Raw genomic sequence first — 8,348 nt, 5'->3', positions numbered from 1 at the left:
AAGAATATGGGACATGCTTTCTTTGAGTAAGTCCACGTGGTTGAAACCGAACTTGCTTGAGTTTCGGACGGAGACCGATAGTCGTCACGTCAAAACTATCAGGACCGAAACGGCATGATGCCGAATCGCCAAGTTACCGTTTACAAGCAGCCTCATACAATGTGCTATTACCAATTTAAAACATCTTCTCGACATCGCAAAGTGGCGATGTAATTTTCGATACAGACTCCCCACTAACTAAGAATATTCTGGAAAGCACAATTAATCGTACAAGTAATTAATGTTCAAAACACGCAATATCCCCAAAATGTCAAACTCTCATCACGTCTTTAATTTGCGGCAATCATAAGATAACAATAATTAGTTGGTTGACCGCACCCTTAGGGAGCAATTTATCAAGTATTAGTTTCAGAAAACTAGCTGAATTGACGGACACAGCGCCTTGGTTAACATTCGTAAAGACATGAAATATACCTTGTCTTCTCTTGGGGACCCTCCCTTACAACCTAAGAAACAATCACTTATTTGTTACCGTGAAGGGTTGATTGACTTTTACGAGAAGTGTTCTGCAGTCTCTCTCTCTCTCTCTCTCTCTCTCTCTCTCTCTCTCTCTCTCTCTCTCTCTCTCTCTCTCTTCTCTCTCTCTCTTTCTCTCTCTCTCTCTCTTCTCTCTCTCTCTCTCTCTCTCTCTCTCTTCTCTCTCAGGAATCTGACGAAGTTATTCAGAATTACTCTACAATAAATCAATGTCTAATCTCTCCTTGCATATAACAAACACGTACAGTGTTCTGCAGTCTCTCTCTCTCTCTCTCTCTCTCTCTCTCTCTCTCTCTCTGGAATTTGACGAAGGTTAGTCAGAATTACTCTACAATAAATCAATGTCTAATCTCTCCTTGCATATAGCAAACACGTACAGTGATCAGCTATCGAAACGTTGCTTGCGATGATTATTGGAATTTTGACAACATTTTGGATTCACATACCTTTAGATGACCAGGGAAATTGAATGTGCTTTTCAGGCAGGGCCAAAAATTAAAGGTGGAACCCTTCAGCACTGCCTGGATCAACATCATTCTTTTCTCCAAACACTCTTTTGACATTAACTTTTTAGTCGCAGAGATAAATTCAATCCATATCAATTCAATCATATTAATACGAAGTATATATTCACAAACAATCCCTTGTCATCAAATTGAATACATTGTAATTGACTTTACAGTCCAAATTTGACAGCAAAGTTATCAGATGTTGCAAAGGTGCAATAATATGGTTGCTTTGAGTAAGGACTTTGTAATACCACGTTACATAATTACACGACTGGACAGTGGCGCAAAGCATGCTTTTATTCAGGAATTCTCTTCAATTATTAAGATCCTAAAATAAACAACTGAACTAGTTTGTGTTTTTGAGCTTGTTATTCAGGAATGTACAAATTACGTCCACCAAAATATAGCACACTATACATGTGCAATATCAATAATAACATAACAGTCTAAAGTTGAGTTAAGGAAATATTGAGTCGGTCTTCTTATTGCAACATTGGTTTTGAACCCCCAAAAAATCATGAGGTGAAAATGATTTAGAAATTGTGATGAACAAGGGGAATATAATCGACTGTGAGGCATTAAAAGTTACAAACATCACCTTACCTGTTGTATAAAATTTACAGTTGGGCACATGAAATCACCAAAGATCCACTCTTGCAGCATCACGGATATAAATGTAAATGGCATGCAGAATATTGCCATGGCAATATCGGCTACTGCCAGATTCATTAAATATATATCTAAATTCGATCTTGACCGCTCACTTCGAGAAAGGACGGCTATCACCGTAAGGTTTCCACTGAGACTGAGAGCGATGGCTACGGAATAAACTGCTATTGCCACGTACTGTACAGTCGGCGAGACCGTGCTGTGTAACCAGTTGAGCGGGATATCGGTAGGCTGCAAGTCAGATTCATTTGAACACAGTATATGTCTGTTTGCCCGGAAGACTGTGCTATCGTTGCAGGACGCCTCTAAACACGTAAAACACTTGTAAAACTTTGCAAGGTAGTAACGCAATGCCATGTTGTCTACTCTACTCATTGTTACCTAAGATGTGTAATGATGTGTAATGAGAAGAGCTTTTGTTAAATGTCAGATACTGCACCGATGCGCAACAAATCCAAAAGCTAATCGATGTGCACAGCTCTGCTTACAAAGCCAATTGCGTTTCGTGATGTCTCTGGTTGAATATATTTATACCTGATTCATTCAAGCCTGCTCTGAGAATAATTTTGCCGTTGCACCTTACAGCGCATGCGTTTACCTGCTCAACGCACTCCGGTATAACCCCCCATGCCAACAAAAGGAAAGGGCTGTTTTAATCAGTGGACCACCCGCTCCTTACATTCAGTTTATAAATATACGCAAATAATCAAACCGTAGATGCAGCCGACTAAAGTTTCGCACACGCTCCTTATCTTCACAATCGAACAAAATATAGTGTATGTAGTGTGCATGTATCTGTGTATATGTATATGTATATGTATATGTATATATATATATATATATATATATATATATATATATATATATATATATATATATATATATATATATATATATATATATGAACGGACAGGTGGAACGATCGAGGAACTGAGCTATTCAGGGAGGGAGGGAGGTATGAAATATAGTGTGTACGTGTTTATGTAAATGAGCGTATGAAAGATGAACACCAATACTTCTTGGAAGAGATTGGCACTAGTGAAATAGACCTGGATGAGCATGTCTTCCTGAAGAACAGATTTTGCCTGTAAATTGACGTGTGCAGTTTAGTGAACATCGGGTTTCATTGCAATGTCTCAAGTTCATGAACATGAAGAATATCATACAATTTGAAGTACATAACAAAAATCGGCAATGCAAGACATTATATGCACATGATTACTCATGTCTGTGTCTTATCCCATGCCATGGTCACTGTTAAAAAGAGGAGATCAAAAATATACCTTTATAAGGTACAGGAGCATTGTGTAAAAACAGTTGTTGTGGAGAGCTGCCATTCGGTATGATAATAACCGTTTAACTGCTTGAAAAAGACAAAACATCTATTTGATGTAGCAATACTTTCAGATATTTGAAAATGTTATTTTCATCTGTCCGACGTTTCAGAACAAGGCACAAGAAGCTTCAGAGACTCTGGAGGTATAAGGGATGTTGGAGTAGAAATGCTATAATAACTGCTATCTAAGTATTGGAATCATGGGTGTGAGCCTGACTGCCATTGGTTTTTATTATTCGCTTCAGGGGCATACTTGCCCTTAATATTGTATGACAATACGTGAAGCTGTATCTACGACGACGAAGGTACTGCGTCAGTGACCCTGCTGGAGACTTCTTTACTTTCAAAGCATGCAAATGATGGATCAAAATTAGCAGGATTTGCTATTACTTATTCCATTCATGGTTTTGAAAAGAGTCCTCAAAACAGGGGGCTTGGAATCCAGGAAAAACTATCTGAACATAGCTGTAAAGCTAGCAGTACCAATTATAAGAGCTCTTGCAACAAAACTTTTTCTCAGGAAGAAAAAAGGCAATTCAAAAGAACGTAATGTATAGATGTGGCAGCAACAGTCAACATGACAGTATTAAGAGCCATAGTCAATGCCACTCATTTAAACGAGGCTCAATTCTCGGTCAAAAGTTATCAGGGTAAAGTAAAGAGATTGCTCAGGAAAGAGGAAACATGACTGAGCCTTAGGAAAAATTTACACAGACACTGAGAAAGACACTTAGCAAAAGGAAACATCTTATGACTGAAAATCGAAACAACCATGCAGCTTGAACTTACTGTTACAGATGGTGTTCTTGAACTGTACGCAACTGCCCGAGAAGATGATATACAGAAAGGAGCTGGCCCACTTACGTAATGGCAAAACCAACTTGCCAACTATTATACTCCTCCCACTAGTCAGAAGAAACGAAGAGTCATTTATATGGCTGGCATACTCACTGTAAATGAATTTTGAAGTTCAAATATTTCAAGCATCTATGCATAGCAATGTTCGGTTAAAAGCATATTTTAATGTTTTTGAAAATCATAGAGAATAACAAGGGTATAAGATACGCTGAAGAGATCACACAGGCATTTTTCGTCTATCAGCCCGGGGTAGCAAAAAGCCGCCACAAGATTTAGCCCTGGCTGAACATGGGTGACATATTTCTTTAACCAAATGCGCCCTCTACTATGAAAACAGTATTACCACATTTTTCAGTGCTCGAATCTCCATACCCTTACCTTTCGGGTCATTGCTCCTCGGTCGTCTGCTGATAAATATAGAATCTTCGATCCAGCCGTTTAAATGTGAATCTGGTGTATTTGTCATTTAGCCACTCAGAATATAAAACTATCATCATCGGTGTCTTTGAAACCACCAGTAAATTTTACGAGAGCATTCTCCTTCCAAAGCTTAAAGCTTAAAGTTAAGTGTCAGAGATCATAGATATCAATAAACACATTTGAACTGATGAAAAAAAGCTTTACCACATGAAATCCACTCACCTTAAAACTAATATTGAAATTTTCATGATGAATAGCGATTTAAACGTTCTGAATATACATCAGTGATCCGTACGTGCATGAGCTCTTAATATATCTCAAAAATACAGTAAGCTTTACTAACGTCTCAATACTCAGTAAATAATACAATATCAACCTGTGGATAAATATCCATGATTAAGTCTGTTAAGTGTCCTACATATGAAAAGAAAAACTATAGCATGATTTATATAAACGATATAATTTCACTGTTAAGTAATTCTTTGGTAAACATTTGCAAAATAGGCCATGCATGTGCAGTGTTTTAATCAGTGACAATCAGAAAGTATTATTTTTATTTTAGGATTTATCTCAGATCTTAAGTTCCGTAACCTTAGCTATTTCATTTCGTCATTTATTTTAATTATTTCAATTTTTATCGTTGTAAATTCCGGGAGCCTCAGTGAGTATACACACGCTTACCACAATATTTTTCCCACAATCCCATATGACATAAATGCACTGATTGCGTTTTTGATGAGTGGATGCTATGGTGATTAGAATTTCAAAACCGTTTATAGTCAGTTATAGCCTTTGAAATGAAAAATGACCCAAGAGTGTTTTGCTAGGCAAACAACTGCGTTGGGAAATGAAGTCTTGTATTGATTTAGCCGAGAGGAAATTATACACTCTGTAATCCCTGTGGCTTTTGAAACAAAATTGCGCTTTAAAAGTATGGCATCGCTAGTGAGTATACAATCCCGCCTAATTTCACAATTCTTTCAAACTCCATTCGTCACACAAAAGACGCGACAACCGCATTTCTATAACTATACTAATCACAGTGCCTGGTTTTTCACTTTAAGGTATAATGCGCCCTAAGGACTGATATGCGGACTCTCAACTTTTAACGATAATTTTTTGGTCTACCATTTGTTGGGGCCCATTTTGAAGCTCATTAAGTTTTCTCTGGCTTTTTTCTTTTAAATTGCAAATTTGATTTAGCTCATAGATTAACACAGGAATGGCAGCTACTCCGAATTTCAAGTGTTGGTATATATTTGGTAGTTTGTTTGTTTCGCTAGTACTAAATTTTGCACCGTGACCAAGATTGGTATTCTTGATTTCAAAAAAGAATGCTTCATAGTCTCCTTGGGGAAAGTTACAGCAAAAGTTTAAGTATTTTACTTTCGAGAAGCGAAGTATGCGATGTCATTTTCCACTTTTTCGACTAAATGTTGGAATATTTTAGAGGAAGAACAGTGTCAGAAGATACAGTTTGAAGTTTTCTAAAAATAAAAAGAAAGAAAAATCGTCGTTCACGTTGCGAAAAAGAGAGCATTTTTAAATCTTATCCCAACAATATAGTGTAATACAAAATAAGAGCACTTCCAACAAAACGCACAGTATCTTGTCAATGTATTGTTGACAAATGAATTCCAGGCTAAAATTTCGACTGTCAGTAATAACATTGCTCATTGCACTCTTGCAAAATGTATTTGTAAGTTGGACAGTAGACATTTCGATATAATTGTGCGGATAGAATAGTTTAAAAACAGAACAGAGGTTATGAAAAATACTTCAAACGTAAGCAAATTAAACTGATGAAGCATTGATCAACCACTTTACAGTCAAATTACACTCTACTGAACTTTAATGGTGGCTTCTATACTATTTTTTGTTCAAGCTATCAGTATCGATATTGTCTTTACGAATGACAACCAATTATCGCCTACCATCGAGAACATATAATTGTTCACTACATCAACTGAAGACATTTCGCAATTCAACGAACTATGCCAAGCAAGTGATTTACAACTCCGCTGAGCGACAGGCCAAGATACGAGTAGGAAAAATGTCCAGCATCCAAGAAGCTGTTATCAAATTGGTTCGCTGAATCTTAGCGTTATTATTGAATTATACACAATAGACCCCTAAGGTGCTGTAGATAGTGACAATCGACCAATCAGATATAACCTTTTGAGCCAGTTGCACATCAGTAGAAAAAAAGAAGTGCAAGGAAAAACGACCAATGGAGGCGTAACTAGAGTTATCAACATGTATTTTGACGATCCAGTCATATAACGCTGGTGGCTATTTTTTAACGCAAAGGCAAAAAGTGATTCATGCAGTAATCGCTTACGCATGTTTGACATTGTAGAGAACAAAAGAACCACTTGTACTTTGAAATGTACCGTGATAACACTTGATGCATACATTCGCTTTTATCGTGTGCTCAATTGAAGTAGTGTAGCAGAACAGAAAAGTTCAGTCTATGAGAAACGTGTCTGTGTAAGAGGGCGCGACATAAAGGAAACAAAATTTAACCTAAGTGGAGAATGGTCACGACACGATAGTTACTGAGAATGTGACATTTGGCTGATTAAATTCTCCAGGGAGTTGAAATTCATCATGACAGTTGAGTGCCTAATTACGAAAATTCGTTTCTTCAAGAAAACGTAATTCCAAGCCCAATACGACGTCACGATGCAATTAGAATATAATCGGAGCGCGCCTGAGCGGTGTAAGTAAGTAATCGATGACAAAGAATTACTCTGAATGGTTAGCTGATTAACTAATAATTTAGCGCTTGACAACAATCGTCACACTGTTAAGCATGACTCTGTAGTTTTCTTTCTGTTTAAGGAACTGGTCAGTTTCGTCGGCCACCGGGGGTTGGATTATTTTTGCCGACGTCGAGAGGTGGCTGACCCGCCCCCTTTTCCAACTTTCGAAAAGAGGGTGACCCTTCATTCCAAAATTTGAAAACAGGGTGACTCCCCCTGCGCGTGACAAAGGTAAAACAAAAAGGTGGAATATAAATTATATGTGCAAAACAGTCCCGTAGTTGTTGGACAATGGAGACAAGTCTGCATGTAAAGAATGTAAGGGATGTGTTAACAACCATGTCGAGGTTAAAAGTGTTGACATTTAACTCATTGAGCACCTATTGCAATTTGGTCAGATTGTTTGACACTTCAACTAGCATTGCCTGGCGTGATGTCAGTGCTCGCATAGGAATGAGTTGTACACTAAAAAATATTAATCACATTCCCTCCACACAAATCCTTGCTTTCTCGTTAAATAATAAATAATAAATTCATAGTACAATGCTCTAAGATCACCTTAGTAACAGTTAAGGATCATATGGTTAATATGGAAGAAATAATAGACGGTGCGTGACTCAGGTCAGTTGATTTGTTTGAATGCCATGTTATTAGACGACTTCAAGAATAAACGTAAATATGAAAATAAAGTGTATTCATTATTGACACATATACACACATTCATACATGCATAGATATGTATGTATGTATGTATGTATGTATGTATGTATGTATGTATGTATGTATGTATGTATGTATGTATGTATGTATGTATGTATGTATGTATGTATGTATGTATGTATGTATGTATCTATCTATCTATCTATCTATCTATCTATCTATCTATGTAGGTATGTATGTATGTATGTATGTATGTATGTATGTATGTATGTATGTATGTATGTATGTATGTATGTATGTATGTATGTATGTATGTATGTATGTATGTATGTATGTATGTATGTATGTATGTATGTATGTATCTATGTATGTATCTATGTATGTATGTATGTATGTATGTATGTATGTATGTATGTATGTATGTATGTATGTATGTATGTATGTATGTATGTATGTATGTATATATGTATCTATGTATGTGTCTGTGTATGTATGTATGTATGTATGTATGTATGTATGTATGTATGTATGTATGTATGTATGTATGTATGTATGTATGTATGTATGTATGTATGTATGTATCTATCTATCTAT

This window comes from Ptychodera flava, chromosome 7 (genome assembly GCF_041260155.1).
Source record: "Ptychodera flava strain L36383 chromosome 7, AS_Pfla_20210202, whole genome shotgun sequence".
Classification (NCBI taxonomy): domain Eukaryota; kingdom Metazoa; phylum Hemichordata; class Enteropneusta; family Ptychoderidae; genus Ptychodera; species Ptychodera flava.
Note: the sequence above shows the minus strand (reverse complement) of the source record.